This window comes from Myotis lucifugus, unplaced genomic scaffold (genome assembly GCF_000147115.1).
Source record: "Myotis lucifugus unplaced genomic scaffold, Myoluc2.0 scaffold_2755, whole genome shotgun sequence".
NCBI lineage: Eukaryota > Metazoa > Chordata > Mammalia > Chiroptera > Vespertilionidae > Myotis > Myotis lucifugus.
The window spans coordinates 10699-19925 of record NW_005873803.1 but is presented as its reverse complement, the minus strand read 5'-3'; the positions used below and the strand labels follow the sequence as shown (position 1 = coordinate 19925).

The window sequence follows — 9227 nt, the reverse complement described above, 5'->3', positions numbered from 1 at the left end:
AGAGAGTGATAAGGGACAGCAAATAATCTTTGTTGCATTTTGTAAGTTCTCATTGTAAGTGGCAGACATTAATGCTGCATGTTTTATGGCAGGCCAAATAATAAAAATCTTGTCTAGTTACTGACCTTAGAACTTATTTTATGTTTTGGGTGTATGTTAAGGAGAGAGCCTGCAGCAGATGTGACTGAAGGAGGGAGTGAGGGAGGGGATGGTGAGTTGGTGGGTGTGGAGTGGAGAGCAGCAGGGGCGAGGAGGGTGAAACAGGATGTGTGGGCAGGGACTTTGGAGTGTTCCAGAGGAATCAGAAAAATCTCCAAATCAGAATTGGATTTTAAAGATTTGTGTGAGCAAAGTAATTATATGGGGAATTTAATCCAAATTTTATTAGACATAGAAAGAAAATTTATTACATTCATTATTTTTCATTTTAATAGACACTGCCAATAACCCTGTAAAGTGATTGTACCAACTTATACTCCTGCCAGCAGGGAGCATACATTAGTTCTTTGATGTTGTTATTACTTGGTTTTCTAAATATTAACTAATATTTAGAAAATATGGGTCAGTTATAAAGAAAAACAATTCAATAGACACTAATGAATCAACCACCCAATTTAAGAAATAAAACAGTACCCCTCAGAGGTAACGACCATCCTGATTCTCCTTTGCTTAAAAAGTTTTCCCTGTGTGATTATATCTTCAAACAATAAATTTAGTTTTGCCTGTTTTTGCACATTTAAAATATAATCATTCTGTATTCTCTGGTGACCTGCTTGTTTTTGAGATTTATTGATGTAGATGCGTATGGCTGTAGGGTTCCCCCCCCCCCCCGACTGTTCTATAGGATCCCACTGTATGACTATCTCACAATTAATTGTTGTTTTATTGTTGGTGAACATTTGGGTAATTTGCACTGTTTTTGATTTTACAAACAGTATTGATAATTTCTCAACTATGTTGAAACATATGTACTTGATATATGACAATTGTTGATGCTACAAAAATAGCAGTTTCATATGGTTCAACTTAATATATATCTTCTATGTATAGGTGTGAGAGTTTACTTACACACACACAATTTAATAATTTAAAAACAATATTACATTTCCTATAGGAATATATGCCTTTTCCCTTAAGCTCTATTACTATCTGTAATTATGGGCAAGTTGAGTAATCAATCACTATTAGCTTCAGTTTCCTTATCTCTAAAATGAGGGCATTTGACTTGATTCTGAAGATGCCTTCTATAATTTGGTGGTTTGATCATAAGCTATCTTTGTTCCCAGAATAATTTATTGATGATCCTGGTAGCTCATAAATGTTGCCAATGGACCAGCTCTAAACTCACAGGCACTTTTAGTTGGAAGGCATTTTAAAGAAACGGATGCCAGGATATTAAGTGACTTGCCAAAGTCGTGTAACTGCCCAAACCAAGACCAAGTAGCTATACCTAATGTTGAGAGAGAGAGAGAGAGAGAGAGAGAGAGAGAGAGAGAGAAAGAGAGAGAGAGAGAGATCAGTGCAGCACCAATTTCGAGCCAGAGGGGAACAGAAGCTATGCTGGACTCATGTACTGCAGCTCTGGGTCCTGGCCTTCCTCCTGGACTGGTGGGGACAAGTGTGTGCCTGTGGCCCCAGAGGCTGTACTTCTGCATCGAGATGGAGCTGAGCCACCTGGTCATGGGTGAGACATCGGGCGTGGTGTGCCTGAGGGCAGTTCTTTGTTTTCCCTCAAGTATTTCTTGCCACTGTACCTCAAATCCTCCTATGTGTGCGTTCCTGAAATGCATTTTCTGTAATACAGTGGAATGATCCTAGTTCCTCTGGCAATACCACAAGAAGGAGACAAATCCAGATGGACATGTAGCCTGATGCAGAGACACCCAGGGAACCCAGTCGACATTAGTCAGCTATCAGCTTAACTGCAGACACGTAAGCACGAATATACAGGGTGAGGCAAAGCAGATTTACAGTTGTGAGTATGGGAAACAGAGTGTATTATTGTATTATTATTTATTAATGATTGTACTGTTTTCCATACAAACAACTGTAAACCTACTTTTGCCCCACCCTGTGTGATTGTTATTTTAGCCACTGAGTTTTGGGTTGTGTGTTATGTAGCAATAGCTGACTGATACACCTACCTATTCCTATTAGCAAAGTAAAGAATGAATGTGTCCCTAAATTTATTCTGCAGATCACATTTTTATTGAGTGTCTATTATCTGTCAGGCATTTTCTAGAAGCTGGGGATACAACAGTGAACAAAAGAACATTCCTACTCTCTTATAGTCATTCTAATGAGGGGAAAATAAGATAGACAAATGAACTAATAACTACATAATATGCTGAGTGCCATGGACAGTGGTAAAAGCAGCATAAAGAAATACTTTTTAAAAAACAACATTAAATGTAAAACCTCTCTGCTAAGTATAAATGCAAAAATCTTGAGGGCGCAGTTTGCTTGCGGGTGGGGGGCGGGGCTGCAATCCGACAGGCTGGCTGGGCTGAGTGATCAGGTTGAAGGATAGCAGAGGACAAGATCAGGTGAAAAGAGCCTTTACACAAGTAGGTCCGATGTTGTCATTTCTCCTTCCCAAATTCTACAATGGCTTCCCTCCTCATTCAGAAAAAATATCCAAAAGTCCCACCACAGTTTACAAGGGTCTACAGAATCCTGCCTCCAGCTACCTCTGCAACCTCATTCCCTACTATTGTTTTTTTTTTCTCTGTTCCTTTCTTAGGCTAAGTTTCTTCTCACCTTAAAACTTTTAAGTAACCCTTACTTAGCCTGAGTAGTGAAGTAGTAGCTGGCTGATGAGGAGCTACTTCCTCAGAGAGACCTTCTCGCTCTTCCCAATCTAAAGGAACGTCTCAGTCAAGTTCCATCATATCACCCTACTTAATCCTGCCAAACTTCTCACAGTTCAATTATGGTTTTATACAGAACAGTATTGTATATCCATAAAGCTTTTCCATGAATTCATTCAACAAAATAGTTGTTGAACACCTACCACACAAACATATGTTAGGTATTCATTTATTCAACACTTAGTGAATTCTTACTGAGTACTTCCTGTGTGCCGTGCCCTGTTCTAGGAACCTGCGAGATAGTGATCAACAAGGTAGGTAAACAGGTTTCTGTTCTCACAGAGCTGATGATTTTAGTGAGAGAACAGAGGAACAGGAGTAAGGGGAGCAGAATAGAATGAGTAATAATTTTGAGTAAATTCGGAAATCATTCATAGTAGACTACATATCAACTCTGTTAGGATGAGGAAGAAGCCCATTATTTCAATTAACCAAAATAAAATTGAAAAAATACTATTGATTTTTTTTTAAGTTAAAAACCTGTATCTTCCCACCATCAGTGTGTTTGGAAGCCAAGAAGTCCAATAATTTACTATCAGATTTCCTACATAAACTGTTGTTTTCACTTTACAATCTGTATATTACTAAAGTCACTAAACTGTTAAGATAAAATTCCCATAAAGTTAATAAATGATTAATGAATGAAGATGCAGGAAAAGAACCCAAGGACTAATATTGCAATAAGGATGCATTTATATCAAGGTTTTTAAACCTTGATACAGTTCATATTAAATATTAAATTCAGCAATTAATAGTATATTGTTTTCTGAACAAACTTTAGTGGGAAATTTTTACTACCTTTAAGCACTTTTAAATTTCACCACTTAGAAAATCTCTGGAAGGCTGGGAAAACAACTTGTGCAAAAATTTAAACTTTAGTAAAAATCAACATATAAGCCACTATATTTTACACCGAAAATACAGCTTGTCCTGATAATACAAATTGTGTTCATTTGGTGGAATTTTGAGACATGTTTACAATATGGATGTTTTTAAAGAATAAAATCTCAGAATCATTATACTGTATACCATTGAACCAAGAGGCTAGAGAATGGAGATGGGCTCCTACAGAAAAAATAAAGGCCCCAATAATTTTGTGCTTAATTTGATCACTAATTATGAAACCTTATTCAATTCTCTGGGCCTTGGTTTCTGTATCTGCAAAAGGATATAATGGTTACCTAATAAAACTCACAGAATTGAACATGTGTGAGGGCAAACTGATATATTTTTATGTTAACCTGTTTTGAAAATTTAAGATTCTATACATGGAAAAAAAAGATTATCTACATCAAAGTGGGACACACGCTCATCAGTACATGAGAGATACAGCCAGTTCTTAAAGAAGTGCACAGTTCCTGAATCTTCTCCTCTCGAAACCACGAAGATAGGCTGCATCAATTCTAAAACCACCTGTCATTTGTCACTCTTCTGGTTGGCTGCACCCTGGGAAGGTGGCTCACTTAAAGAAAACTTGGAAAACCACTGGGTCCCTCTCCATCTCCAATCCTCCCCACCGCCAAACCAGGTCAGAATTCTCAGGAAGGTGCCTTGGTGTCCCCTGGCACACGGTCTTCATGCAGTTGGTGCTTCACAGGTGATGGGTGTATTTCTTACATTCTATTTTCATCATGTCATACTTTCATGTTAATAAAGCTCTATTGGAGTCGAATTAAAACATGTAAGATAGGTGACATAATGTAAACATCCTGAATTAAAAAAATAACCTTCATGTGTGTTTAAATTTAATTTTTTGAGATAATTTTGGATTAGAAGGCCTTCTAAAGCATCTATAGTGTTCAAAGTAAAAACCACACTACGGGGTTCACTCTTTTGCATGGAAGTACAACCGGAATGCTCTATCCTCAGGTCTTATGATGGACTCCTTGTCATTTGGGTCTCAGTGCGTATGTTTCTTTCTCTAAGGAGTCTTCCCTGTGTACCCGGTCTGAACATCCCAAGTTTCTCATTACATTATCCATGACACTCACCACTCTTGTCCTTTTTTAGTCATTGGTTTCTTGCATATTATCTGTCAAATAGACAGTTAGCTGCATGGGAGCAGGGACCTGGCCCTAATGTCTAGATCAGACTCTCTTGCAAATTCCTCTGTACTAGCCCTAGGCAGATGCCTGGTACATGGGACTTATTAAAATTGAGACCTTACTCCATGTCAGGCTCCCTATGTAATCCCACCTGCTTCTAATCCTCACAACTGTAAACTGTAGGAATTATTCCCAATTTTTAGACCAGTGATTCCCAAAGTGGGCACTACCACCCCCTGGTGGGCGCTGCAGCGATCCAGGGGGGCGGTGATGGCCACAGGTGCATTTGTTTTAACTTTTTTTGTATTACCTTTCTATTCTGAGTTCAATAAATAGTTTCATAATTTCAAACTTCAATGTTTCTAATTTACACCTTTCTTTACTATATTTTACGGAAAAGGTAGAAACATTAATACATATATCTTTCTGTTTAATTGCTATTAAAATTTTTAAAAAATTAATTTCCAGGGGGTGCTGAGTAATATTTTTTTCTGGAAAGGGGGCGGTAGGCCAAATAAGTTTGGGAACCACTGTTTTAGACAAAGAAAGATTCAAGGAGGCTGAAATCATAGCTGAAAAGACAGTCTGATGCTCAAGTCTAACCCCCTTCCCACCACTACTGACAATGTGGATTCCGAATCTTTCCCCCCTGTCTCCCACACACTAATTACCACAATTAACCACAGGGATGAAGCACTGAGCTTAAATATTTCTTCTTGGAACTAAATGTATTAGCAAAGCAGGGAAAACATCAGGAAGTTCAAACAAGCTGGTGGAGCCCACACACCCTCCTCACAGATCCTTGGGTAAACAAGGGTGGATGGGTTAGTAGCAATTTAACTTACTGGCTTAGGAATTATTTTGACAAAGGTCACACAACCTGACTATCTAGGAAATCTACATCCAGCTGCCTTAGTAACCACTTCCAAAATCTCAGCTTTTGAAGAGTTTGTGAACGGTTCAGGCATTTTCTCTTTCTTTGTGTCCCTTTTCTCTCTCTCGCCATAGTTTTGACTTTTGACTAGTTCGCTGCCTTAAAAGCAAACAACAACAAACCTCTCCAAATCCAGGAATAAGCTGGAGGGACCAAGAGGAGAGAAAACCGGGGAAGGTGCCAGCAACTTTGGGAAAGACATATAGTTCTTGTCAGGCCCTTCACTGTCCTCTCTGCCTATTTACATTCTCATCAGATAAATTACAAGTTGCCTTTATGTGAAAACCGTCTCAATTTCCAGCTGATACACGCTCTTCCTGTCGCACCCACACCCACCACCGCCTAATTTCCGGCCCGGTTCGGGGCTGTGACGTGCCCTGTGACTGCAGGACAGGCAGCGGGTGTGTCAATACCTGGGCGCGGGCAGGGGCTGAAACCCCAGCCCAGCGAGCAGTACGAACCGACTCATGACTGTGCCCAGTTCTCCTCTCCTCTCGGTTGGCTCTCGCTTCAAGCAGCCAAGAAGTGACTGCACAACGAGTCAGACGAGACAAGTGGGCCCGGGGACTTCTCATCTGGAAGTGAGAGATGTGGGCGGCCCAGGCGGGTCGCGCGCTCCCCCGCGGTCCAGGGCGCCTGACCTTTCGCAGCCACGGAGGGCGCAGCACGGACTCCGGTCCCCGGGCACGCCCTCTGGCCACTGGATGACGGCGACAGAGGACTCTGGAAGTGAGTCAGAGTGGCTGCAGGCGTCTTTCTCAGATGAGACTTGGAAGTCTTCCCACAGCATCCTGAATTCCTCCGTCGTAAAACTCAGCATACTGTGATTTACAGGGATCTCCCTTCCGCCCTGGGGTGGGAGCCACGCGGGTCTTGTTCGATTGACACGGGCTTTCCCACCGAGACTGGCACGTTGTAGGCGCCAGTAAGTAGCTGTTGCCTGGCCGGGTACTGGCTGAGCGACGGGATGCATGCATGCCCGGTGAATGCATCAAGAGTCGGTGTGAGTCCCTCCCTCGCCTCTGCAAGGACCCGGGACAGCCCATTCGATCTCATCGCCACCCAGATGCCAGGTCCCCCGGCTCGGGGCAGACACTCACCTTCTCGGCAGGGCTCTCCGGGCGGCAGCCTCACCTCTCCCCCCATGGCCCCCAGGCAGGGCTTCCTGGGCGCAGACGCTCGCTCCACACCCACCGGGGCTTCTCCGCCACCGCCGGGACCCGGGTTCCCACAGAGCGGCGCTGACCCCGCCCCCTGGAGGCCTCAGCCAATGGGGGTGGCTGGGTGGGGCCCGCGGGCGAGTCCCGCCCCCGACCTGCCAGGTTGGATGGACATTCCCGGTGGGAAGGCGGTGACAGCGTCTCCTCTTCGCCGGTGTGACGCGCGGGATCGCTTACTGCGTCTCCTTTCGGCAGCTGGAGCGGGGCCGTGGGAAGCACAGACACACCTCGCCGGGTGGAGGCCGCCGAGCCAGCTCTCGGGGAATTGGTGGAGAACGTGAACAGGCCGTGCGGGGCCCCCCTCTGCCTCGCCCGCGTGGAATGCCTCCCGCTGCTGGATTCTGAGCGCTCTCCGTCCCACGTGTGCGGCTTTGCACGGAAGTTGCTGGCCACTGGGATTCTGCTCTGATGGCCATGCCCAAGTTTACTCTGTGCGCCTTAGAAACAGGCTGTGCCCTTCTGTGCTATGATCAGCTTCTCTCGCGCTCCTTCCACTTCAAACGTGCGTCCCTCTCCTCCCCCCTTTTCTTGGTCATGGAGTTATTTGCAATAAACCCTAACGGAAAGGCAATGCTCAAACGGAAACGACTGATTCCTGCAAAATACTAATCGTTCACATTTATGATATTCTTACTTTACCAGGCATGTGTAGGCACTTTATATGTATTAACTCGGTATATCTCACGGCATAGTCTATGAACCCCTAGTTTACAGATGAGGGATCGGCGCTAAAAAGTGAGGTTGGGTCAACCAAGTAGTCAGTGGAAGGCTTCCTAGCAGGTCATTACGCAACATGAAATGATTACAATTCCTGCTGCAGCCCTCATCACAGGCCTTTGTGCTCTGGAATTCCCTGAAGGAAAGGCGGTCTGCTCACCTTGTCTTTGCCCTAGGTCGTCATTAACTTTATTACCTAAGAGTTTCAGAGCAGAGGCCGCAGTCTTGCTTTTCTTGTTCTTCGGCTGATGAGAGAAGAGTTAACCATCAGTCACCATACGGCACACAGGTTCACATGTGGATGACTTGGTGAAGGAATAGCATGGGGAGGGGTATGGTGAAAATTGGATGGGAAGGAGATTTATGCCAAATTTGGATAACAAGCCTTAAAATTTAGATTTCTATTTAAACGTTTTGTTTGAACATCAGATTTGAAACTTTTACCTTCATCAAAGATTGGTGAGAATAGTAAACGTGCTCTTAAGTATTATTTATCACATATGTTTAACCAACACAAATAGCATTTATGTGGGCAAGCACTATTCTAAACACTTTACAAATATTTGCTTTTTAAATCGCCATAATAGATACTTTATTAGTCCCTCTCCTCCCTTACAGATAGGAAAGGGAAGCAGATAGAGATTAAGTAACTTGCCTATAGACACATAGCTAATAAGTGCTGGAGCTGGGATGCTAACTAAAGAAGTCTGGCTTCAGAGTCTTACCCCATTTGCTAAATGGATAATTTTTAAAAATGGAGATTTAAAAAACTAAGAATTACTGTTGAGATGATTTTTTTGTAAAAATTGAATTCCGGCTTCTTAGTAAAGTCTATTTTAAGTAGGAGGTACTTTGTTGTAATTCTTGTTTGTTGGTTCTAGAAATAAAGACAAAAACACAGGAAAAAAAAAAAGTAAGCTTATCTAAGATCACTGTTTTCCCAGTTTAAATGTTGCTTATCAGAGCTTTACAATATGTTTTCCTTCACTGCCTATTTTAGATGACTTTTTGATATTATGTCATTATAGCACCATAGACTGTCGTTAATTTTTGAGATTTTTATTCCTAATAGAAAGTATGGTGTTTATTTAACTAAAAGAAGAACATTCAGAAATCTACAACTAGCCCTCTCCACAACCCTGGGAAGATTCCTTTCTGACTCAAAACTTAGGATGTGATAGCACATGAGGTCCTCTGAAATGTCAGCTCCTGACTTAGTGGTCTTGTAGACTCCGTAGTGATGGTCCAAATAATGAACAAACATTGAGGCCTCAAGGAACAAGGCCACAGGCCCTTTGAACAGTGCAGGGGTCTGATAGGGTCCTTATTGTATAAGGCTTCAACCCTTCAGTTGCTAAGGTTCCTGGGGCAGGGATGGGGTGACTAGGCAGGAGGGGTGGTTTTGGGGAGGGAGCTTGAGACTATTTGCAGAAGTTACAGT

The 9227-nt window shown here is 42.7% G+C and overlaps 1 long non-coding RNA gene across 1 annotated transcript; it reads right to left on the bottom strand.

The window, feature by feature from the left end:
• Positions 1 to 2175: 2175 nt before the first annotated feature.
• Positions 2176 to 7520, bottom strand: LOC106695760. Its single transcript, XR_001346790.2, has 2 exons — positions 6950 to 7520; positions 2176 to 4528 (listed from the first exon to the last, which is right to left on the bottom strand). It is a non-coding gene; the product is annotated as an uncharacterized LOC106695760 (long non-coding RNA).
• Between the last annotated feature and the right edge of the window lie 1707 nt (positions 7521 to 9227).